Genomic DNA, 27,240 nt, shown 5'->3' on the forward strand with positions numbered 1-27,240 from the left:
GATGTCAGATTTCCAAAACTCTTAAAACCTGAGGAATATGATTTTGTGCTTCTAAGTTCTTTGCTTGAGGTGGAAAATTAACTAGTACAAACCATTTGTGCACATTTTCCAAGGTGACATCTCTGCAAATGATATTTGAGAGACAGTAAGAAGAACAGTTTCTCATTATCAGCATCAGAGTATTATACCAATTAACACTTTCTGAATATTTTTCCTATTAAATAAATTTCTTCTTAAAGTTCGGAAGAGAGTTAAAAAGCTCTAGTTGTACCTGGACTGAAAATAAACAAAGTCTGAACCAATTAGCCTCAGGAGGGCAGGTAGGAATCTCAGTGTAAATTTAAGAGTAGCTCTGTTTGGAATTTCAGCACATAATTAAGTATAGACCACTTCAAAGTGGGACGTGTCTATACTGATCACTAGAACACACAGTATTGCAGAAGGGGAAAGTCAGCACTTCAAACAGTATTTGAATAAAATATGGATTTTTTCAAAGAAAATCTGTACTCTACCGGAAGCATAACAGACCAACAGAAGATTTAAGCAGGCTTGACGTTCATTTTTTCATTTTATGCCCATATACAAGTATTTCCTTCCAAGCAGCAGAACTTTGCTGTTGGCTCTGAATACCTTAACATAATTAGAATGGTTTAAAACATTAGTTATGCCCCAGTTCTCGATCTTTCTGTGCAGAACATGTAGTACTGTAAATCCAGTTTGTCTTCTCTCTAGCTTACCATAAGCAGTCCCACACCTGAACTCATCCTGTTTGAATTCAGAAGCACGTGTGTAATGGCTCTCTTCCAGCTTACTTCACACATGATACTATTTTTGTTGATGTATCATGTGTGCCAACATCTCAACTTCTTTATTCTGACAGCTAATTTTCTCCTTTCAAACTCTTAAGCTTTTGCAGACAATCAAGAGAAAACATCACTCTGTGCCAAACAAATACCATTGCCTGGATTGCCCTGAACATTGATTATTCCTAATAAACTCTTCCTTCATGCTCACTGACTCCCTCAAAAGATTTCCAAGTTACAACTCCTCTCCAGAAAAGGTACAGTGTCAATATATTAATTTTATCCAGTTTGTCAAATGCAGTTGTACTTACTCTGTTCCTTCCCTTCAGCCTGCAAGCACAAGTGAAACAAGTTTTGAAATCAAGAGCATCAGAGAAAAGAACTGGCTGCTGGACTTCGATGTTGCAAAACAGCAGCTAACATGAGCAGCAGGGCAACTGACCACTATTTTGGCAAAAAAAACTACTTAAAGCTATTACACAAGATCCAGATACCTTAGAAGGGGAAATTCACTTGGGTCTGTCCTAAAACAGAATGCTTACTCTTCAGTTTGGGTTTTTTTTCAGGGTATTTAATAAACATAGTTGCAATAAATTCAGAATTGCAAACTTATCTCCAACGCCCAGACAGATTTGCACTGCAAATATGTTTTGTGCACCGAGGTGCATGGGCTCAGTGAACCTAAACTTTGCCTGAGATGATGTCAGCCAGTTGCAAATACATTGGAGGTGTGCTGTCAGAACTGGGAGTACAAGCCAAAAGCCCTGGCTCCTTCTCTGGAAACCCAGACAGAAGGTGATATTTCACTCATAGGATGGAATACACAGAAAGCAAAATATACCCAACTTTTACAAGAGAAAGCAATTTTTATAGGTGGCCATATAGGTCACGTCTTCAAATTAACACAAGATTATAGGACGTTTTTTATTTGTTTCTTTTTAAAATGCAAATATATACACTCTTTTTCAGTCATTGTGTTCAATGGGCTTCAGAAAAACCATGCTGTATTCCACAGATTTACAAACTCAGAACACATGCTAGCATTATGCATACCACAATAAAAAGAGAATGCCGCCTGTTCAGCTGAACATCTCTTCCTGCACGTGCACAGAGATGGAAGCAGCTGTTGCCACTACATATCTCACAGAGCTAACATGCATTTGAGAAACTCTTCTCTGTGGCCCAGGCAGGACAAGCTCTGATGGACTGCAGCAAATCTGGAAAGCAAAGGCAAGCAGTGAAGTGGTTTGTCATTCCCCCACACTCCATAACAAGCTATGAAGATACTCTCACAGCTGTGAGAAATTAAGACTAATACAAATACCACTTTCTCCTGTAATCGTTAAGCTAAGCAGCAACATTGTAAGTGCACACTTTCATTTTACAGCACAGCACAATCAGAAACTAGGCTTCTTGCACTAAACCATTAAAACACGCAACTTTCCCATCAGGTCACTAAAAGAGTAGGCGAAAAAAAAAAAAAAAAAGCACTATCTGCAACAGTGGCTTACTTATATACTGAAAAAAAAATTAGGAGGTGGAAGGATGAGGTAATGGAAAGAGGGAAAGCAGTTTATCACTCAACTCACTCTCCCCTCGTAGAGGACTTCGAGCACTCAGGAACAGCAGCGGACTATGTTCCTACTCATGATCTTTCTCTGAAAAAGTGCAGTGCAAAGTCTTGAAAAATAACAGAAAAGTCAGGGTGGAGGCAGAAATCTGGCATACCAGCACTCCCACTCCCAGCTCAAAACTTCAAGGCAGACTGGTTGCTATTTAACAGTCTGCTTTACTTTCCATGAACCAAGAATTCTTAAGAAATTTTAACCTAATGTCTGCTTAGTGTCTCACTAGTAATAAAATTCTGGTTTTGGAATCTTCAATGTCATCAGTGGTAGCAGCGGACCACTGAAAGCGAATATTCAATAAGAAAAAGAAAGCTAAAGAATCTCCCTGCTCCGAGATGGTCAGAACTCATTTTCCTTGAAGATTTCAGAAACAGGTTAGTATAGTTTGGATGTTTTTAGACAGATGTGCACCAACAGTAAGAGTAATTACACGCATATTGATAGAGAAATGACACACTTCAACACCTATCAAGTTATGAGAATTAGCAATGATGGTAAAGCACAGTTATTTATGAATTAGAAAAGGCATTACTGCTGTTCATTGCTCATGAAGCCATTTCTCGTGTAGAAACTAGCTACAATATTATACACTGCTGTATACACAATTGTAGGTGTTTACATTTCTGTGACTGACACACGGGAATGATAATGCTGAATCAATCCACAAGATACTGGATTTCTCAATCTTCAGAAATGATAACGTATCTGATACTTCAGAGGAAAGCACGACTGCCACAAAATGGACAATTCTGTTTGGAATGTTTTCCTTAGAAGTTATTTGAGCCCCAAGTTCATAACTACAAAAGATTTTTTTGTAGTATTTGAGTGAAAGTTTCACATTTCCAGGCCATGATATATTTTTAAGACAAGTTTCAGATACAGCAGAGGCCCTATCTCTACAACATCAATTCTGCAACCATACAGCCATATTTTCTAACCTCCAAAAAAAGCTATGCCTCTTATAGTCCATTTCACACTTAGAAGAACCGCACCTTTTGCATTAATATATAAAGCTATTAAATTTGCAGAAAATGTTAGTGTCTAACACTGTTTTCCCCATCATAGTACTGCTTTGCAGGCAATTAATCAATTAAAGTGGCATGGCATACACAAAGAAGTCTATCAATATAACTAGGTACAGACAGTCAGGTTCTCTGGGCAACCTGTTCCAGTGTTCAATTATCCTCACAGTAAAAGATTTTTTCTTATGTTTAAATGGAATTGCCTTTATTTTAATTGGTGCCCATTGCCTCTTGTCTTTTCACTGGACTGGGAAGCAAACAGCAAGAGAGCCACAAATGAGAACAGCTACTCAAAGAGCTCTCAAGCACAAAAAAAGATGATGGACTAGCAAGAGAAAAGACATCAAATGTGTAGCTACTATTGTATTGTTTTGCTTGGAAATGTAGAAGGCAAATATTTCTAACCTGCTATTCAGTCTCTGTTTCTTTAAGGAAGTTAAACAGGTAATGCGAACATGGGAAACAGGAAAGCACATACATGCAAGTTTTGCAGTATATGCAAATTTTACTCCATGTTTTATCATCTAAAAATACCCGTGCGCTTTCTACTGTTATAGAGAAACTGTGCCAATACCTTCACCTAGACAGCTCTGTTTTTCCTTTCATCACATTAAAAAAGGTTTCATACTAAATTTCAAGTAAATGTCCCTACATTTACCTCCAGAATTCACTCCAAGCAACGAAGCAAGCAGGAGGAAAAAGCCCAGCTCAACAAACGCACTAGTCACATGCAAGTGATGTTGCTTCCAAGGACATGATCAACAGTTAATATTTACTTAAGGCATTGATACCATCTTAAAGGCACGTACTCTGCTACTTCAGGACCTTATGCTCCACAGCTCCTACCCAACTTCCATCCCACCCACCAAGGTTCAAAGACATTCCTTAAGCTTCCACCTATGCAACAGGATACACTTATGCTTGCACTATATTTTAACTCATTTAATTGTTCTATCTGCTTTGTAACCAAGTCATTACCTGATCAATTAAGATAATAATTCAAAGAAAATTAATGAAAATAATGGAAATAGTCAGTAAAAAGAATTCTCATCTACTGAACTGCCTTTTAAATCTAATTAATTCAACTTCTCTCCTGGTTCTTCAGAGATACTAATGGCTCATTTGATCAGCTCTTATTTAGAGTCAATTACTGTACCGGAAAAATGCATCTTTAATGCGACTGCCACATGAGATCTCTTCATTGTTGTTCTAGATTGATTCCTCAGGTCCTTCTCTCAAACGAAAATTCAAAGTTTTTGTCAGTGTTGCAATATCTGTCTCTAAGCACCTGATTTTATTCTTCTCTGCCAGCATCAAATCAATTCCCAATCACAGAATTTCCATCTATCCTCCATCCTATCTCTCCCAAGTAAAACAACACTCTTGCCATTCTGACTATATTACTTTCCCAGAAGGTGAAATGAAAAACCCCATATGTATCAAAAGACAGTGAAGTTAGAGAAATTATTTAACTTGCAAAGAAAAGGAATGCACCATAATAAGAGCTATATGGAGAATAAGTGTTCAGAGAAGTTAGGCAGAACTTGGAATTTGTCCTCAATGTCTTAGAGTTCTGTAGTGACGCACATTCGTGAGACTTGCAGGTTATACTCCCACCTTATGTTGTTTCCCCCTCAGCTGCCTGCATCTCATACGTCTGCATATAGCACGTTCGTTTTCTTCCCCACACCTCAAGGCCTATGAGCAATATGCAGCTGGATAAAGCCATCAAGCATTTGGCACATGGAAACTGCAAAGCAGGAGAAAGACAGCAAAGCCTTATAGCCAGTTATTGTGGCTCTCACTGGAGCTCCATGCTCAGGAGTCTCTTTAGAAAGAATATTGTTCCCAGTTGCAGCCTAACAGGAGAAAAATACAACAGAAGTAAAGCAAGTTGTCTGCTCAACACAAGACAGCATTCAATAAACACCTAAATTTGGCACCTTGATATCTTTGAAATCAGCCTTCAGAATTCACCAATACAAGATGCTAAACATGGAAAAATGGAATACAACAAGATTTAGTACACTGCAAGTATTTATGGCTGACAAGAGCGTTTAGCTGCTCATACGATTAATATCAACAGAAAGACTATTGAAAGAGAGATAAAAATCTGATGCTTACAATGTTAAGCTTTTCACGTCTCTGGCTCAAAACATAACAAATAACTTCATCCTCTCTAAGGTGATAAGATGCCTTACGATAAGATTCCAGCCCCATCAGGCCTGGTGCTCTTCAGCCCCTGAACTAAGCTGCTCCTACTGGCAAAAATCACAGGACCCCCCAAATTAAGTTACTGTTTTTCCCTGGCTGGCAAGCTGAGTTGATGCAACGGTGGACCTGACATGTGCTACAGCCAGTGCAGAGATACCGCTATTACACTGGCTTATTAGCTGCAGGGTGCAACTCCACCTCCAGAACAGGAAGAGTTTAACTGCTTGCTGAAGCATTTGTCTTGATGCCATCTCTGAAAATGAGAATTTAAACATGCAAGTCTCTTCATTTACTCTAAAGAGAGCCTGGAAGACTAGCACTGACTAGGTCCTTAACTATTTAAACAGCTATTAACTATTTAAACTTCTCCATGCTAAGCTCTCTCCTAAACTATTAAGCCTAGGCTGCCCCAGCAGACAGATCCTCCCAACTACCTACCACAGCACCTTCTGCAGCCCCTGAAGCTTCTGGCAGTAGCTGATACAGATGACATAGTAAGCAGCCAGATTACCAGTCAAGTTCAACACAGTCATTTCTATATTCTTTAAATTCTGTCTCTCTATTGAGGACAGAACTTATTTCCTGTTGCTACTTCTCACCAGACATCCTATATACTTTCTTCACTCTTCCTAAACTTGCTTTTTGTCTAGCTTTTTTATGGTGTCCTGTCTTTCTTCCTGCTTATTCTCTTCTTTTGTGCTTTCAAGAGCGTTGCTCCTCCTATACATCCAAAGCACTCTAACATGCTTTATTCAAATAAGAACTTAATCTCTTCCACTACTATTAACACTCATTCTTCTGCCACTTCTATCTCATCTCTGCTCAAGCTACCAGAATATTAAAACAAAGCATAGCAAAGGGATACTGGACAGCTCTCCCATTTTTTGAGATTTTTCATTCCCTAGTGTAGGTATGGTGTTTCCTTTCATATTAGTACCAGCACCAAGCTAAAATTTACCTTCAGTTACAAGTATGTTGCTACCAGACACTAAGTTTCAACTAAATATACTCAAGAAATTAAGGTCAAACCTCTAACAACTATTAGAATGGTGAGATTATTAAACAAAAAGAAAAAAAAAGAAAAGCCTGGCTGAAGCAGTTTCAAAGCACAGTATCAAATCAATTATATGCGAGTTCATTTTGTGATCATGAAACACTAGAAAGTTGCTTTTTTCCTTTCATTGGAATAGGACAAACTATGCAGTTATTCAGTATTCAAATTCTTCTCGTGTTGAAGGCCACAGAACCGGTACCTCCAAAATCTTCATCGCAGACAAGGTATCTTCCATTTAATCACAGGAGATAGTAAAAATTCTGATCTCTATTATGATCTTGTGGTCAGATAACTATTACATGACTTAGCAAAAACAACTTAAACAAATGCAAGTACAGTTTTGGATTTCTAACATGCAGCTAGAGGTACCACCAAAGTAAACGTATATTTTCATATGTTCCGTTATTTCCATTTACAAAACAGGAAATGGGTCATTCCTTTAATTCAGTCTCGGAATTACAACTATTCCCTGTGACCCTTGGTAGATGGGACAGTTCAGCTGGAACATCTCAATAGTGAAACCACAAAAGAAACATCCCAAAGATAGAATACGGGAGAAAAGGAAAGGCATACTGCTTTTCAGACTTCTCACCGAAGACCAGCAACTTTGCCTTACTTTACATTCTATATTAGAACATTATTCCCAAAAGGTCAATAAATAAAATCAAGTATAAACACGCCAATCACAAAATCAGGGTGAAACACCTAGAAGCCACCCAGACTTTCAGCCACTCTCAGATGACTACTTCTTGCTTATGACAGGTGGATTTCTATAGGAACTTTTTTTTTATCAATTACAGCTAAATCACTATATAAGGTTATACTGTGCAGATGAATCCATAAAAATCTGCACCAATTCAGGCAGACAATTCAGAAATTCCATCTGAGCAGTATTTTTTTTGCTAGAAGTGCTGGTTTCCCCTAGTACAAATCACTATCAATTTCTCATAGCCTAAATAATCTAGTCTTTTTCTAATTGTCACAACCCCAAATCACCTACAAGAGAAAAAAAAATTACAAACACTGAAACCTTAGATTACTCTGATAAAGACCACTATTGGCACTCTGCCAATACTGTGAATTGAATATGAATCCGGTTCGGATACCATGAAGTCCTGGATATCCAGTCCCTGGACCCCCAACCAGATCCCTGATCAACCTGAACATTTCAACAACTTCAGCAGGTTGTCCATAAGACATTACTGTGACTGCAGCATGACACAGAATAAGCAATCTTCATCTTACAGTACTTCTAACAGTCTCCAGCTTCTCTCATGAATATAAAGCTACAGATCAGTATTTTATTTCTCAAAGTCCACACACTAATTTTTATTAGATTATATTGCCATCCTCTCACAAGACCAACTCAAATATTTTTCAAAAAAAATATTTTTCAAATTAGACCTTGTAAGCAACGTAAGTTTCTTTCCCTTTGAACCAGGATCCCATTTAGTGCAAGTTCAAGATACTAAAAACCCATCTGAAAAGCACATTGATTCCTTGGGTAGTTGATTCTTTATTAATAGAAGTATTGAAGCTCAGAATTGTATCTCTTCTCAAATAACTGAAAGAGTTCTCTAACAAAGCAGCAAACTGTAGTAGAGCAGGAATACATCACTGTTTTCTTTTAGCAGATATTTGCACTGGCAACATGAGATTTTTACCTCAGCTACCTTCCACCACTTCTCCCCTCTCAACATTTTTCTGTCCCGTAATACTCTGGAAAACCAACATCTTGCTCTGAAACAGCTTTGAAAAACTGGCCTGTGGCCAACTTGCAACTGATACTCCAGTTTAAATACCTTCCCAGCAAAGTTGCACAAACTTCAAAATACTCTGGGATCAGTCATTAAAATGTTTTTGTTTCAGTTACAACACTAATGAAAACCAAATGTCGAAATTTATTTTAGCTAGTTTAATGGTCTAGGGATTTTGCTTAAGAGAAAAGTCTGAACTAACCCCCATTTACCAAACTGAATAAATTAGTCAGTACAGTGTTGTAAAGAGATAGGAATAATACTTTAAAAAGATTTAATTATAAGAGTATCTCAGCCACAGATTTAATTAAGGAGGCCAAGTTAATTGCCTCAAGTTGATTTTTCTCTAAAGTCTTCAACTACAGCGCGCGCAGAACTATCGACTTTTAGCTGTAAGCTTACAAGGTTCAATTTGCAAACAGATTTAAAGACCCAAAACTAATGCTACACTACAGGACAAGCTATTGCAAACTGGAGGTTTTTACTATCCAAATAAGGTACACAGTAACAGATCCTGCCTGAAGTTCAAGACTCCCTGAAGTGTCTCACTGTTTTATGCAAGTGTATCTCTAAGTTAAACGCATACCACATCCAGCAAATGCAGGGATATTCTGGGAGCGAATCACAGAATACTAAATTAAAAGCTTCATACAAAGCTGTCTTTCAGCTAAGAGTCATGACATTCTGCTGTTGGTTTAATCCATACCCTCTACAACTAAGCCGGCAATTTCTATGGTGATTTTGTCCAGGCTAAGCAATCTATAACGAACTGAAGTTCCAGCAACATTTTATCCCTAAATTCATTTTAGAACACTTTTGTACATGCTTCTCCACAGCAAAGAATATCAAAGTTCAGCTAAAACAATATCAACATAGGCTGACACAAATATCTACATTTTCAATGACAACGTTGTTGACTGTGGCCTGTATCTCAATATATTTGGAGCATGCACCACCTGTTTCCAACTAGGATTGGAACTGTTCAACCACACGATTAATGACAGCTGCTAAAAAGTCTAAAATATCAGGGAAAAGAAATAAAAGTTTAACAACAGCTATGTAGGACTGAGGCAAGCCAGAGTCATTCGATAAATATGAGTCACTATAATACACACAAAACCCTAATGTATATTTGCACTTCTCAGCATTCTCAAGACCATTATAACTCAGAAGTTCACATTTTCTGTCCACAAGAATGCGAGCATCTGTGCGTAACAACTGTTCCTCGGACAGGAGAGTGAGCAAGCTGCCTGTGCCCTTCCAGAGTCTCACATACTTAAATTCCTAGCAGTGACTTTCCTGTACTCACCCCTAACATGCACACTCATGCTATTTATCCAGGAAAAAAAAAAATGAGCAAATAAGCTGCTCAAGAGGCAATACCAAGCACAAATTCCAACCTAAAAAGAAAGAGTCAGATCCAATTATTTAAGAGTCAATTGTTAATTCCTTCTATGAAAACTTATTTACAGGAAGAAATTAAAGGTTATAGGTCACCCAACATCAATTCTAAACACACTGCCACTTTTATTAGAAGTGTAAAGTTGACTTATAAACACCAACATTGTTGCCACACTTTCAAATGCATGTAGAACTCCCCCTGTACAAACCTCCTTCTTACTCTTTTAAATGTCTTGACATACTAGAAACCTTTTATAAACTTATTTCAGAGTTCCACAGAAATATTACATGCTTGCCGTAACTCAATTAATTTCATGTATTTAAGAGGGGGCTTTTACAGAAATTCTTAATCTCAACAGGAGGAGAAATGAGGAACACGGGAAGAAGAGATACTTCAGACTACTACACTTAAGTTTCCCCCCCCCAAAAAAAAAAAACCAAACCCAAACAAGATAAAAGACATTCAAGGCCATAGCTCTCTGCCTTGGTCATGACTTTGTGGTGTACAGATGATGGACACAACATCATGAGCACCAGAAATAAAGAATTCCTTCCTCAAGGTTCATCTACACTACCTTTAAAAGCAACAGCGACATGAACAAATAGTTCAGCTATTTAAATGTGAATGAAAAAGTATGTTAAGAATGTTTTTATATTTTTGTAATTACACACCTGCTTTTCACAACCTTAAGAGAGAATCAAGATATAACATTTATTCATGTAAGAGAAATAGCTATATGAGAGAAAACACTGCACAGTATGAATTCAACCACACCCATCAAGAAACTAACTATAAAAATACCATTTCTCAGTATACATGTTCTCAAACTCTGGCAGGCTTACAGAACAATCACATATGTAGCTCCAGCCAGTAAAGAAGTCCTCTTTTGATATTTCAAGTAGATACACGAATGCCTTCATTTATTAAACTGAGCATACACACCTATCTTAAGTTATCTCAGGCATTCAGTACAGAATATTAATAAAGAGCATGTACATGAAACAAGTAATACCCCCAGAGAGCAAGAAAAGGAAATTTCTGCAACAACACGGCTGAAGAGAAGTTCCCACTATCAAGCAATGTTTGCACAAAGCAGCACAGAAAAACAAATCACAAGCTCTCAGGAGACTTGCATATCCCATCGGCATGCAAGGGGAACTTAAGAGTTTTAAACCTAACCTATCGTCTGTGATGAACTTCTCAAAAGTGAACCTACTAAACAGTAATACACATTCATTTCTCTCCTGCAGGAAAATAATCACATCAAAAACAGATTACAGAGAAACAATAATATTGAAGAATTAAGTCTCTAAATCAGAGTATGAAGAGTTATTTTTATGGCTCATGGAACAAGCTTCAGTTTCTCGCAGGAGACAGGGAAACTTTTATGTGAACATACTGCAAGGAAAAAAACAGATAATATTAAGTCTTCTCCAGTGAAGCTGAACTTAACACTTCCCATAGACTGAGCATTTGCACTTCAATGCCTCATGTACTTGGTTGTTTAGTTCAAAATATACCTTACGTCACAAGGGCTATTCGATAAGATTAATATGGAGGCCAGAAAAGTTTAAGAACAAGGTGGCTGCTTTGCTTCCTTCATATAGATATACTCACAGGAGCAGTCACTCCTTTTGGAGTAAGGGAACAACATTCCAACTTATTATCTTTTTTTTTTTTTTCACCCCAACACTCTGCATCCAAGGTGCTTTCTCACTGTGTATTAGGAGTTAATCTGAAAACATTTAGTAGAGATTGCTCTGTAAATATATAGGATCTTGATGGTTGGTAGTGACAGCTTTGGAAGCTAGTTCTTGGGTCAAGCCAAGAGGATTGATGGAAAACGAGGTAATCCAGCAGAAGTATATAGCACTTAGTGTTTTCTTCCCCTCTCATTAGCCCAAGTGGCTTTTCTGCCTATATTACAATCTCCAAGTTTGGAAAACAGACATATGGGATGATTAGAAATATACAAGGTGGCTTTGTCCTAGAAATCTATGGCTTAAACTGCCATAAAATATATTGACCCAAGAGCATTTGGTCACTGGTGATTACCAGCAAAGAGATAGTTTGTTATTGTTACAACACCTAAATAATGAAATAAGCATACACTGCAAACAGCATTCATGTCCAAGCACCATCATTTTATAACATCCTGCTGAATCTGCATACTTGTGGTATACGGCTACGTTAAAGCCAGCAACAGGAGCCATATATTATTAGGCCTCAAAATCCAAAGCTAGAAATCTGTTTTTCTAGCAAATCCAGTGAGAATTCCGGCAACTTTATTTAATATTAGTTTATTTAATATTAGCCTCTTCAAATCCATGCCCGCTATCTTCCCAGATAAATTGAACTCACATCGAAGAAAACTACACTTACAGCTTTTACCTCTGTGTTCTGCAAGATAAAGGTTTTATGGTTTAATTTCCTTATTATGCCAGATGTTAGCCTGACAAAATTCACCATCACCTTTTTCCCAGATCACAGAAAGTCTAAGACTTTTCCTTGCTCCACGAAGATGCACAAAATACAGCAGCTTTACAGTGGCAATGCTGCATTCAACAGTTCCTGGGCACTGAGCATCCATGAACACTGTTTACCTATTTAAATGCTGACTGATTGACAGGACTCCAAAATACAGTACCACACACAAAATCAGCAAGCTTATTTTACTGCAGAGGGGAAAAGGAAACCTGAACAACTGACAAGCTAGTGCAAAGAAAAGATACACATGTGAACATTTCTGCATTAACTCATTCCAAAGTGAACTTAAACCATTTTCAAAGCAGACTGTAGAATTTACGTCCGCTGGCCAGTTAACTCCCAATGAGTACAGCATCATTTGGATGCAGAACATTCATTTGAAAATAGCTAGCATGAACCTTCTCTACTTCAGTCTTCTGTAAACAAACATTAAGTACCTGACATATCCATGGCAACTTGTGCTGTGGAAACCAGAATTCAACATAACCTTTCAAAAAATGATGCCAGTTCTTTCACAAAGAATTCACTCAAGGAACTATAAACCCTGTAGGGTGACACTGTAATAATAAATTTAAATGTAAACATCAGTGGAGGCCTAGCTTAAAACCCGCACCTGCAGAAAGAAGCCTGCAGGGATTTCAGTCTGATGCTACCTACTAGTTTTAAAAAAGGTATTTCATTGCCCTAAAGACCCCACACGCCCTCCCACCCTTCAACATTGCTTGTTTGTAGAACAAGAATGACATCATACTAGCATGGGCCCCAGCCTCTTAAGGAACCTAACTTTAAAAAGAAATCAATAGGACAGTTGTAGTGCTGCAAAAAGGCTAAAAGTCAAATCAGTTTGTACTGATCGAGCCTCTTCACTTGGAAAAGCAAGGTAGTAAACAGAACTGGGATTCCAATAACATTTAAATTCTGCAAGCTTTCTGTACCCTTACAAATCAGGAACAGAGCCAAACAACTATACTATATGCCTAAAGTCTTTGACAAAGGAACATTCTTCAACAGTAGTGGGGAAGGAAAAAAATCAAAACGAAGAAAACAAGAGGCTGCATTTTCCATATACAAAGACTAGGGAAAACGCTACAGAAAATTCTACTACGATATGTATTTTTAAACTACAAAAATTTGGAAAGGTTGTCCTTCAACATGAAAAAACACTGCAGCGGAAGAAGTCAAACCATGACATGTCGATGATACCAAGCTGTGTGGCACAGCTGGCACATTTGAGAGAAGGTATGCCATCTAGAAGGACCTTGACAGGCCTGAGAGGTGGGCCTGTGCAAATCTCTTGAGGTTCAAAAAGGCCATGTGCAACGTCCTGCACCTGTGTCAGGTCAATCCCAAGAACAATTACAGGCTGGGCAAAGAATGGATGGGGTGCAGCCCTGAAGAGAAGGACTTGGGGTGCTGGCAGATGAGCTCAACATGAGCTGGCAATGTCTTGCAGCCCAAAAGCCAACCCTATCCTAGGCTGCATCAAAAGAAGTGTGATGAGGTAGGTGATTCTGCCCCTCAACTCTACTCTTGCGAAACCTCATCTGGAGTCCTGTGTCCAGTTCTTGAGTCTTCAGAACAGGAAGGACATGGATCTGTTGGAGCAAGCCCAGAGGAGGGCCCCAAAGATGATCAGTGGGCTGGAACACCTCCCATACAAAGACAGGCTGAGAGAGCTGGGACTGTTCAGCCTGGAGAAAAGAAGGATCTGGGGAGACCTTATAGCAGCCTTCCAGTACTTGAAGGGGACCTACAGAAAAGACAAGGAGGGACTCTTTATCAGGGACTGCAGTGATAGGATGAGGGGTAACAGCTTTAAGCTGAAAGAGGGGGGATTTAGATTAGATACTAGGAAGAATTTTTTTTACTGTGAGGTTGGGTGGCAAGGCACTGGAACAGGCTGCCCAGAGAAGTCATGGATACCCCATCCCTGGAGGTGTTCAAGGCCAGGTTGGATGAGGCTTTGAGCAACCCGATCTACTGGAAGGTGTCCCTGCCCATGCGCATGGAACTTTAAGGTCCCTTCCAATGCAAAACGTTGTTCTATTAAACACATCCTAAGAATCATGAATGAAAACCTTGGGCTTACATACCAATTTTTAATGCAGAAATACATAGCTGAGATTTTTCATCTCTAGCTAAAGGCAAAAATTAATCCTTACAGCATTACATTCCATGTGTGAAAAATGGGGCTAGGAATTAAACATGCCCTTCAGCAAATCATAATTCAACATATTATCTAAGATTAAGACGCTGACAGTTCTGTCTCCCAGGCCCAAGTTCCTGCTACCAGACTACACTGCCTCATGAATAAGAATTCATGCATCTTAATTGCAGTTTTAGGAAAAAGCATGCAAGATAAAGGCTGGTATCTGCTAATGAGGGAACATTTTATTTTATATCGTAATTCTAACTTCAAGTAATGAGCAATGCAGTCTGAAATCTCATAATCTGATATCAAACTTACCATGGGGTCTTGAGAATCTAATTTCTCCCTTGTCCCCAAAGCAATTTTATATGAAGCTTGGGAAGAAAGATGATTCTGGAAGTTTATAGCCACCAGTACACACTTAGTATATCAACTGGAAAATATCTGCAGTCATGAAATGGAAGTGAGCCAGAAGATTTATAGAAGTATTTACCCCCTCTCCCCCAGTGCAATGTTACTTTTCTTTGAAGAGAAGGGAGTGGAAATGAAGGAGGACAGATGTGCAATTTTGATAGCAAGACCCATTAGCACAAAATGAAAAAGTGATTAACATGGGCCCAATGCTATTAACCACTTTGATACCTTTTTATTATAATTTGTATGCCCCTGCTTTCCAGAAACCCTTCAAGGGTTTTCTAATACTATACAATAATGGTTGGCAAAGAGATCAATAAATCAGCTAACACACCCTCTCAGGGCTAGAGGAGAAAAACATGGTCTAGACATAGTTAATCTGTGCCTTAGAAGGCACTCCGAAAATGGAGATACCACAGTCCTCCCAAGAAATCCGTTCCAGTTCACAATTTTTTCTAGCATCCATTTATATCGACATCGTTGCAGTTCAAGCACATCACCAGTGTTCCATCTTCAGAGTGGCTAGAATGAAAAATGTTCTCCGCTCTTCTTGTTCATATCTCATGTGAAGACAACTCTCTCTTCTCTCTGTAGTCTTTTGTTCTTTAATGGAAACAGTTCTAAATCTTTCTGTGAATAAAACATTTTCACAGCTTTGCTTTTTTCACTTTCCTCTATACTCTAAGTACTGAGGTGAAATGCCTAAGCCTAGAATGAAGGGCTGTCACACGACTGACAGAACTTCATCACGCTCATGTATCACAGAAGCCCTGACTTGTTTGCAACATCTGTATTTAACAGAAGCATATTCACTTTGTTAACTGCAACATCCCCAGATGCTTTGCACAAAATTCATTCTAACCCCTCATTGTCCACTTGTATAGAGATCATCAATAAATGGAGGATCTTGAACCTTGTCCTCATCCAAAAGGCATGTTCTTCCCCAGAGTGCTTCTCCCCATTCTGAAGTAATACTGAACCATAACCACGTTTTCCAACACTTGCAGCAATTCCTAGCTTGGAACCATCTGCTGCTAATATTGGTTAGCTTTAATGTCTCACTTAAGTCAAAATTAGTGACAGAACCCTGCAGAGACCATTCAGTCTAGACATCCTCTGGTCTGACAGTGATCCATGAAACTATTCAAGGTTTTTCACAAAGTTTACAGTACACAGAGAAACATTTCCTTGCTTTCCATATGGACAAAATCATTAGACTGTTAGCTCATTAAACTAAGAACATATTTGTTCCTCCCAAACAAGACCAGATATCATGTCACATAATGAGATTTGACTGCTTGTGAATTTTGTTTTGAGAAAATACACATTTAGGTTTAACACCTTTTTACTTTTTCCTTGAAGAGCTTACCAAATAGTTCATGTGTTGCAATGTTTTTGCAAATGGTCTTCTGTTCCTTAGGAGTTCTTTTCCCCCTGCCTCTCTACAGGTACTGGGTCGGCTTCCCCCCTCTTCAAAGAGCTTTATCTGTCTACATGGAAACTGATAATGGTTCTGACACCAGGAACCAAGAGAAACAAGACAACCTTGTTTGAATTTCACCTGCTTTTCAAATTAGCACTTTTATAAGTGTTCTTCATTATTTTCCTTATCTATGGAAGTTTCTAGACTTCTGTTTCTAGGATAAGGTATAATCTCAGTTTATCCTACAATAAAGACAAATTTGAAGAAACAAGTGCACTAAACACACAGGTTTCTCAGCATCAAGTTACTTTTCTTTACTTAGTAGCAGGCTAACCCCTTACTCCTCTTATAATGCAAACTATTCTAGAAGAACACTATCTTAATTGTAGTAAACATGAGGATGCTCTTGCTATCGAACATGCCTGAACAGACAGGGAGGAAGAAGAAGCTCTGCAGAAAAACCTCTCTAGAGACAGGAACACACTAATGTGAATGGCTTGCTGTATGGTATAATGGCTTCATATCATGCATTTCTATTATTTAATCATGTTTACCTTTAAAAAATCTTAGAATAAAGATTAAACATAACTTTATCTCAGTGTCAGAACTCTCAGCCAATATGCGCTCTTAACCAAATTTATAGGAAGAAATACATACTTTAATGAAAGTACAAATCCAGAAATTGCGTGCATGCTATAGTAAGAAGTTCTGATTTTTATTGTCCAAGAAGTGCTGTCAGCCCAGCCCACAGTAAGAGCACAGCTGCTGTACATGGCAGCCACATCTATAACTAAAACTACTTTTATAGTGTTAATTATAGATAAGACTCTCAAAAAGCTAGTCTGTACACGTCTAAATTCACTGAAAGAAGGCAACTGTGAGAAAGAAAAATTTAAGCAGTAGAACAAAATTGCTGCATCAGTTCCCAACAGTCCCACCTGCCCTTCTCCATTCAATAACCATGAACACTTATTTTTGCTGATGTTTCATTACGCTAAATAAAAAAATAAAAAAAAAAAATCAACAGCTACCCAGAAGCAGCTTCCATATAAGAGATAACTACATCTTTTTAAGAACTACCAAAATATTGACTTTGTTCAATCTTTTTGCTTACTCTGGTTTCTACCTTGCCCCAGTCATTCTGCTTAGAGTTGCAATACAATAGAGAAAATTCGTAACCATAATATGAATACAAGTTTCCAGTAAAGGCAAACAAGATATCACACAGCATCCTCTCAAAAGGGCTGACAAAATAGCTGGCACTAAGCCTTGAAGAGAAAAGCAGTATAATTATTTTGGAATATCATTCAGATCCACTACTGGAACCTTGAACACTAGGGCAGTGACCACTAGATCCTCCCCTGAAACAGAGAGGGCAATATTGAAAGGTAGAGTAGGCAAGAGGGAGCCCTGTTAATCACTGCTGGACCTCTAAAGTAGGAAGAAACTTCAGTGTCTCAAATCGCATTATTACAGCTTTACTTTGTGGGTTTTACAGATTTAGCAGACTAAGTTCTAAATGTAGCAAGTAACTCCAAACGGTCTATTCAAATTGCCTTTGGTGGTTACAGGAAAAGATGCCAATTTAAGAAAAAACTAAACCACGTTTGGCACAAGCGTGTGGATGCTAGTTTCTCCTGCCTAAATAGTAAAAAAAAAAAAAAGATTAAAAATTCATATATTTCTGTAAGTCAATAACCTCTTTCTTGTACATGTTATTGGTAAAGTTGTGACAAAGAGAAGTTAGAGCTTTGCAGAAAAACAGATTTTGAGGAGTGAAGAAGAGGGATACCCACCCACGTCAAATCCATCCGTCACACGCCACTGATCAAAACCTACTTGCAAAAAAAAATTTTAAAACCTCTCAATTTCCCCACAAAGCAGTTTGGTTTGTAGAACTCACCCTTATCCAAGGCAATAACAAACAGCCATGTGACTCTCCCGCAGAAAGGCCATGGAAAAAAAAAAATCCATCTGGAGTTTGTGTTGGCTGGGCAAATCAATATACTTAGTCATAACTCAACAGCACTGCTTACAAAGCAAGTAATTGTTTTCCCACTAATACCATCTCTACTATTTTTTAGAAGAGAACAAGTTGCCAAAGTACTGAGTTTGCAGTGGATCTTAAACTGGCTTTGCCTGACAGCAGATTAAGCAAACAGTTTACGCATACAACAGTTAAGCAGTTACACATAAAAAGAGACAGTTATAGTTCACAGTCAACCATAACACCACTTTCTTCAGCTGACTTAATTTATAAACATTATTACACAATGATACATTTACCAATACTATACTCTAAAAGTCATGATCCCAACCTTGCTTTTTCATTTCATAAATTTCACTGGCAAAGAAAATACATTCTGACTAATTCAGGCCCATAAAATTTCTAGGACTACTCAGGATCTTTGACTTTACTGAAGGGAGTTCTAAACTAGTTTTAATCATTATTTTGGTTTTAATTCTATTATGCCTTTATAAAGGTATCAGCATGACGTACATTTCACATGATTTAACTTCAAAGGATTAAGATTAAGTTACTAAATTCTTGCAATACCTGCTGTAGTTTTTTACAGTATTAAAGAAGCCATCAACAATAAGTAAGAACATATGTTTAAGACTAGGGCAAAGTTTATTCCAAGAGGAAAAAAAATCCTTTCAGCTCTGTAGAATTATTTTGAACAGCATACATATTAAAGAAAATATCTTAACTTACTTACATATTCAAACTGTGGCATAGTACTCTCTAATTTGCTAAGGCCAAAAGATCGTAACTGAAGCAATGTTCAATTAATTACTTGGTTCTCAAAATCGCCCGCTCCCTTTTGATCACCTAAAGGTAGCTCCACATCATCCAGTTCTTATGCAACTGAGCTGCTGCCCAATAAGAGTGTTTCAGTATTAAATATTTTTACCTTTAGAAGTCGATCCTGCATTGCTAAGCAACTATATTCTGCAAACAGAAAGGGAAGAATACTCCTAAGAAGGCTCACACCAAGCCTAGAAGGATCTTCAGTCCAAGACTATAGGTATCAGGCATCTATCATGTCTTATAATTAAAAGCAAAGTGTAAAACTCAGAAGACCACAGATGAGGCCTCACAAAAAATACCACCCAACTTCAAAACTCACAGCTCTAATTCCAGCACTACACCAATGCACAAGTGTAACCTGAGATGTATCATTCCACTCACATTCACATTCCAGGTAGAATGGATTTTGTGCTTACAAAATGTGTCCTCTCAAGTTTCACTACTGATGGCCCATCCTGAGTATAAACATTTATACTTCAAGCAAGCACTTCACAAAAGACAGCTTGAACACACAACAGTAACAAATGCATCCTCCCCAAGCTAAAAAAAAAACCCATTTCTTATGTTGCACGTACAATTAAATAATACATTGGTAAAGAAGTCTTCAAGAGATGCACATGGACAGAACCAATTTCTTAAGTTAGTAATTTTTGTCTAAAATATTTTTCAAGTATACTCATTGATCACATGGGTACAAGTCATAGGAACATGATAATGCTGTACTTAGACATTCAAACCTCAGAGAGCGCTCCTGGATACTCTCTTCAAACACTTGAGAAAACAGCAAATGCAATACTTTTCAAAAGCAAGCCATAAGCACAGTATTACCTGTGTCAATAAAACTTACTGCTTTTGAGGCTCCCTCCGTGGTACAGCTCCAACAGGCACATCTTAGCACACGCAAGGATAGCCATGGCATAGAGAAATACCAGGAAGTCTAAACCAAGGCTGTCAACAGCCCTTGACCAACCTTGGTTACATAAAGGCAGAAGATAAAGAACTAAAGCTCTACGAGAGGAAGAGATTCTTGAAAACCCAGGAATAAAAACAGTTTAATTTCTAAATCACAGAATCACAGAATCACAGAATCACAGAATCACACAAGGTTGGAAAGGACCCATTGGATCATCGAGTCCAACCGTTCCTAACACTCCCTAAACCATGTCGCTAAGTACTTCATCCACCCGTTCCTTAAACACCTCCAGGGAAGGCGACTCGACCACCTCCCTGGGCAGCCTGTTCCAGTACCCAATGACTCTTAACTGTGAAGAATTTTTTTCTGATATCCAACCTGAACCTCCCCTGACGGAGCTTCAGGCCATTCCCTCTAGTCCTGTCCCCTGTCACTTGGGAGAAGAGGCCAGCTCCCTCCTCTCCACAACCTCCTTTCAGGTAGTTGTAGAGAGTAATAAGGTCTCCCCTCAGCCTCCTCTTCTCAAGGCTAAACAACCCCAGCTCTCTCAGCCGCTCCTCATAAGACTTGTTCTCCAGCCCCCTCACCAGCTTTGTTGCTCTTCTCTGGACACGCTCCAGAGCCTCAACATCCTTCTTGTGGTGAGGGGCCCAGAACTGAACACAGTATTCGAGGTGCGGTCTCACCAGTGCCGAGTACAGAGGGAGAATAACCTCCCTGGACCTGCTGGTGACCCCATTTCTGATACAAGCCAAGATGCCATTGGCCTTCTTGGCCACCTGGGCACACTGCTGGCTCATGTTCAGTCGGCTGTCAACCAGCACCCCCAGGTCCTTCTCTTCTGTGCAGCTCTCCAGCCATTCTTCCCCCAGTCTGTAGCGCTGCATAGGGTTGTTGTGCCCCAAGTGCAGGACCCGGCATTTGGTCTTGTTAAACCTCATCCCATTGGTCTCGGCCCAGCAGTCCAGCCTGTTCAGATCCCTTTGCAGAGCCTCCCTACCCTCCAGCAGGTCGACACTTCCTCCCAGCTTAGTGTCATCTGCAAACTTGCTGAGGGTGCACTCAATGCCTTCATCCAGGTCATTGATAAAGACATTGAACAGAGCTGGACCCAGTACTGAGCCCTGAGGAACTCCACTTGTGACTGGCCTCCAGCTGGAGTTAACTCCATTGACCACCACTCTCTGGGCCCGGCCATCCAACCAGTTTTCAACCCAGGAGAGTGTGCGCCTGTCCAGGCCAGAGGCTGACAGTTTCTGAAGCAGAATGCTGTGAGAAACTGTGTCAAAGGCTTTACTGAAGTCCAAGAAGACTACATCCACAGCCTTTCCCCCATCCAGTAGTTGAGTGATTTTGTCATAGAAGGTGATCAGGTTAGTTTGGCAAGATCTGCCTTTTGTAAACCCATGTTGACTGGGCCTGATCACCCGGTTCTCTTGCATGTGCTTCATGATAGCACTCAAGATTACCTGTTCCATGACTTTCCCTGGCACTGAGGTGAGACTGACAGGCCTGTAGTTCCCCGGATCCTCTCTGCAACCCTTCTTGTATATGGGCACAACATCAGCCAGCCTCCAGTCTAGTGGAACTTCCCCAGTCAGCCAGGACCTCTGGAAGATGATGGATAGGGGTTTGGAAAGGACATCCGCCAGTTCCTTCAATACTCTTGGGTGGATCCCATCCGGCCCCATAGACTTGTGGACGTCTAGCTGGGCAAGCAAGTCTCTAACCGCCTCCTCTTGGATCACGGGAGCCTCAATCTGCCCCTCTAACTCTTGGATTTGTAAACAGAAGGAACAACTTTCTTTGCTATTAAAGACTGAGGCGAAGAAGGCATTAAGTACCTCAGCCTTGTCCTTATCCCCTGTCACTGTTATTCCTTCTGCATCCACTAATGCTATGGCTTGCACAGGAAAGCACTATTGCTGAGCATGCACACATCACCCGAGAACGTAAGTGCTTTCAGATGACAAAGGAAACATTTCCTCCTATTAAAGCCAGAGCTATCTCCTTCCCATTTTATCTGCATGTCAAGTTCATTAACAAGGAGAGACTATACAAGACTGAAGCACAGTATCCATCTGCTAATAGCTATGGCTTAATTTAGTCATTTTTATTAATTCGTGCCACATAGCACAAGAATGGTTTTATCACAGTGTTTTTGGCTGTTTCTACAAAAACAATACTACAGATTAAGACACACAGCAAGACTTTTCTTCAGAGACTTGAACACAGAAAGCTCGTGTTATTTCCATTCATAAGTGACTACACCAACCCACCAGAAGGCAAGTTTTTCACCTTTACTACAGAGGATAAAGATGGAGGGAGGAGTAAGAACAGGAAGGGCGGAGTCTCTCATTCGGTTTCTGTAACCCAAGCATGCTATGACCACCACTCTGGGCTCCGCACCACTAAGGACACCCAGTGTAGCATGCCCTTCTTGAGGGTATCCATACTGTGACTCTTATTTTAGGCCACATACCTTAACCTGTCTCCATACCACAAGTGCCTCAGTTCCCCACCTCAGCACTTAGGTTTCCCCTTGCAGGGATTGGCTCTGCATGCTCCTACTCTCACCTCCATCTACACACTCCGATACCACGCACCTTGCAGTCACTGGTTCTTCTGGTGCTTCTCACTTCTTTTAGATGCATTTCTACTTAATTTCAAGTGGCCCTTTCCTGTCCGTTTACCAACCAGTTCCTCTCTCTGTTTCTCCTCAATGCCACCTTGTCCCTAGAAAACTTTATTCTTGCAAGGTCTATACTGCCCTCCATCACCTCTAGCAACCTTCTGTCTCCTGTGATCCCTGGCTTCACCGCAGCCCTCCTCCCAACGCCTCTTTCCTTGCTTTCCTTTGCCCCACTCACTTGGCTCGCTTGCTTCCACTTTTAGATCCTTTCCTTCCCTGTTCACCATCTGACACCGATTCTCTTTCCCCACAACTCTTGCAGCCAGATTTATTTCTGTTAATATTGCAAGCTGGAACATCTCCCGCAGAGCAATTTAAACTCCTCTTAATAAGCAGAGAGTCAGGGTCAGCTTAAAAAAAAACACCTTTCACCTTTATAAAATTGCTTCTCACACAGCTAAGGGCTTCCCAGCCAAGGAATCCTCTCTGTTATTCTAGCTTTCAACAACTCAGCTGGACTGTGCTCCCGGATACCCAGAGCATTTCTCTAAAGCTCTTGACTTCAAAAACTTTGTGTTCCAAATATTATGCAACAGATAAAATGCACACTTTAACTACTGCAAGCCTCAAAAACGAGAATTCAGAGAGAAATTTCATGTGGATATTCTATTAATGTCGTGACATATTAGGGTCAACAGCCTAAATGCATCACACCTCAAAAACTGATCTTCTTGAAGGGGTAAGTTACTGTAACAGGGGTTTCATGTTTAAAAAAGCTAAGTAGCATTTTATTTACAACAAAACATTGATCTGTTAATATATTACAGTTATTTGTATTAAAAGCTTCAGTGTCAAATGAGCATGTGTTACAAGGTTTGTCTACTTTAGCATTACAGTCTCACTGAATATACGATTTAGAGTCTACAATCCACTGTTACACCAAAGTGAAATAAGCCTGCTTTCTTAGGGCAGAAAAGCAACCTGCCTTTTTTTTTTTTTAATAGAGGAACATTTTTCACACCTTCCCATAGTGTTTAATTTTTGCTGCACTTCACACCAAAGCCCAACTGACTTTGTAAAAACTGCTCACAGGAAGTGACACTAAACACAGAAATACCATATGGTTGCAGAAGAATATAGCTGCAATTTCCAAGCCAAATTAATGCCATTGATCACTTTAAAGAGAGATAGTTGCAAGCTTCCTCATTATCTGAGGTCCTTATTATGTATTTCAAAGTTTGAAAGTAGTTCTATACTTCTATCAAACCTAATAAATCAATCATCTGCTAAAGGCTTAAAGGGAAAGTAAGGCTTACTGCTTAAATCTATGGTCAACATATGAGAAACATTACTATGAAAGCCATTCAAAAAGCCTCCTCATGGGAAAGGGTAACATTATGAGAACTAAGTGTTTTCACATGTTCTTTTTACCTTTGTTCTTTTATAGTCTTATTTTTCACCTCTTCTACAGCAAGATTTTTTTGGAGCCTACTAATCTGAATTCCATCTCTTTCTTCTCAAAGCCCCTTGGGACCACTCTCCCCCATCAATGTCTTTTGTTCCTGCTACAGTAATTCTCTGATCAGTCAAAAATAGGTTCACACAGCATTCTCCAACAGAGCTGGCAATCTGCAATGGTAGCAGATTTGGAAAGGAGTGAGGGGGAAAAAAAAAACTAATTTGAAGGGAAAACCCTACTTTCTCAGCGATGTTGCAAGACTGCCTCCTAGAAAACAGAGAACAAGCTTCATCCTGAAGTCATGACTCTCACGCGTTACTGAGCGAGAGAAGGCAAAGTGAAGAAATGGTACTGCTCTATACTCAGGAAAGTCCAAGCATGGGCAGTGCTCTCTCCCAGGTTCCACAAAGGCAAACAGTCACTACTATGGCCTCATTTATCGCATTCTACAACCTGCAAACAACCTTAACACTGCTACAATGAGTTCAAAAGCAGGTTAGAAAAAAATGGAAAACCCAATCCTTGCAGGTTATTCCCTGCATCCCCAAAGGGGGGGAGAAATGACACCCTGCTGAGTTATGCTACAGAGTCTGAAATCCTAATGCAGTCTTCCACATCTTGCACTGCTGCAGTATCAGGTCCCAATTTCAGCATATACCTGCTCTTACTCAACGTACAACTTTAAGCTTCTAATCTCAAAATAACTATGTCCTCAAACTTGGCTATTACATTACTACAGGATATTACTCACTTTGTTGTAAAGAAGGAAATAAATCTTTCTGTATAATTTGATTTTCCTTTCCATTTAATGACTTCCAAAATACTTTATACTACTTGGTGTAGTTCCACCATTCTATGCCTAAACAGAATACTAGTGTCAAAGGTCCTTGTGTTTTGTTACTTGAAGCTTAACACTTAAAGACATTTATGCAAAAAAAAGACCCTGAATGCTTATTTGACTCCAATTTGTATCCCAGTTCACTTGTACATTCAGCAATCAGCACAGCAGCATCCCAACACAAGCTGCAGTTTCTGGGAGCTACAGAAAAACTAAAGTAGTACAAGGCACATCCATGTCACATTCAGAGTAAACCGTAAATGTATTTAAATACAACTTGTGAATGTTATAAACATTATATCATACTGTGAATGCCTATAAGCACTATTATCTGTTAGAGTCAACAACTTAGTGATTACAAACCTAAGTATTTGCCTCAAGAGTCTATAAACATTGATAAGTATTTATATTTTCCTAATACAGGTTTCCCCACTCCAAAGACTGGGACTCCCCTCTTAGGCTTTTTCACACTAGATATCTTCCACCTCCATCACTGCAGACTGTTTGCTTCAGGCTCTTACCCCTTTGCCCAGCCAACAAATCCCATCTTCCTCCCAGTCTTTAACTTTCCCAATTGCTTTCTTGCACTCTTATGCTCCGGCAGTTCCACCAGTCAACACTCTTAAAGATGAGCACATTCATAAACCCATTAACAATTTGGATGTTTTATCCTAAGTGTTTGTTACTACTCCACAGGCTTAGCTAAGCCAGTTATTTTAAGCAAACTACTTGGAGTTCTGATCAGATAGTTTTCATTCATTTAAAATGCACATCCGCTACAGGCACACTTTGAGTAACCACAGCTCTTCATCCCTCTCCTGAAAAGAGCTGGCTCTCATTTGCTGACATACAATGCAAACCATCAGCTACTCTGCAAAATCATATTTTTCAATCTTATCCAGATGCTGAGAAAACTGAGACTGCCCCATTGCCTTTGTTGCAGAAATGTTTTCAATTAAGCTTGTAATATCCTATCCTAGTAGAAAGATGGGGGGAAACCCAGCAGGTGAGCCGCCCATTCATGTGGGAGCAGAAGCCACCCCATTCCATGAACAGGGTGCAGTGACAGCTACGTCAACGCAGATGACACCACTGACAACACAGTAACTGGCCATTTATGCTGGATCCAGAGGCTGAAGAGCCTTGGGAACTACTCACAAGGTGCACATCTCTGCTTTAGCAGCCTCTCCAGTACGTGTCCAGCCTTTGCCACCACAAGTGGAAAAAACACTTAAGGAGCTTAACAACACCCTGGCTGCACAGACACCCGCCAAGAGCCGGCGTATCCCCATCTCCCAAGACAAAGGGGTGCCACAGGGGTTCCCCTTTAGGAACCACCGCCCGAGTTCCCTGTGTTCCTAACGAACCGAGCGGCTTACACGCAGCCCGTGTCTGAACAAAGGGCAAAAGCACACGGGAAAGGCTGATCAGGTTTCAGTCCATAATGAATGGGGGGGAGGAAAAAAAAAAAAAAAAAGTTAAACGCCTGGTAAATAAATAAATAAATAAATAAGTGGGTGAATAAAAAAAGTGGGCGAATACCCACCAAAAACACACAAAACCCGTGAAAAAACAATGAAGCCAAATTCATTTTTATGCAGAACAGGACCCAGGAGACACGAAGGACCCGCGGGTCCCGGCAGCAGCGGCCCGGAGGAAGAGGAGGAGAGCGAGGAGGAGGAGGAGAAGAGAGAGGAGGAGGAGGAGAAGAGAGAGGAGGAGGAGGAGGAAGAGGAGGAAGAACAGGAGGAGGAGAGGCTGCGGGGGCAGCCGGTGCGGCTGAGGCGGACAGTGCCGATCTCCCGCCCCGCACCTCGGCGGCGCCTACCTGCCGGCTGCCGGCCCGGCTGCCCGTGGTGGCGGCGGCAGGAAGAGAGCAACTCCCCCGGCGGCGGCGGCGGCGTCCCCACCGTGGCGCAGTTACCATGGGATAGACGCCCTCTCCCCCCTCCGGAAGTCGCCGCCGGGAGGGCGGGGAAGGAGGGCGGAGGGGAGGGGGGTGCCATCTTGGGGGCGGCGGCGGGCGCGGGTCGCTCCGTCCGCCATCTTGAGCGTGGCGCGAGCGCGTGTCTGGGTGAGCCTGGTGCCCCGAGCGCAGTGAATGAACCGTCTGAGACGCGCTTGGGCGCTTTAGAGAGACAAAGTCCTATATCAGGACTGGGCAACACAAGGGAGCGATCTCCATCCATTGTGTGCAGCGAGAGAAGAACTGGGACAGGATTTATTTCCCACT

At 40.2% G+C, this 27,240-nt stretch overlaps 1 protein-coding gene across 1 annotated transcript in view; it reads right to left on the reverse strand.

Moving 5' to 3' along the window:
• The window catches only part of DISP1 (dispatched RND transporter family member 1), an 89,862-nt gene extending 62,884 nt beyond the window's left edge, over positions 1-26,978 (reverse strand). The window contains exon 1 of the mRNA XM_054063578.1: positions 26,836-26,978. The gene's annotated coding sequence lies outside the window, so the exon portion shown is untranslated. The remainder of the gene's footprint in view (positions 1-26,835) is intronic.
• Positions 26,979-27,240: the final 262 nt, after the last annotated feature.

The sequence above is a fragment of the Cuculus canorus genome, chromosome 3, assembly GCF_017976375.1.
Source record: "Cuculus canorus isolate bCucCan1 chromosome 3, bCucCan1.pri, whole genome shotgun sequence".
In the NCBI taxonomy this organism is placed as follows: Eukaryota; Metazoa; Chordata; class Aves; order Cuculiformes; family Cuculidae; genus Cuculus; species Cuculus canorus.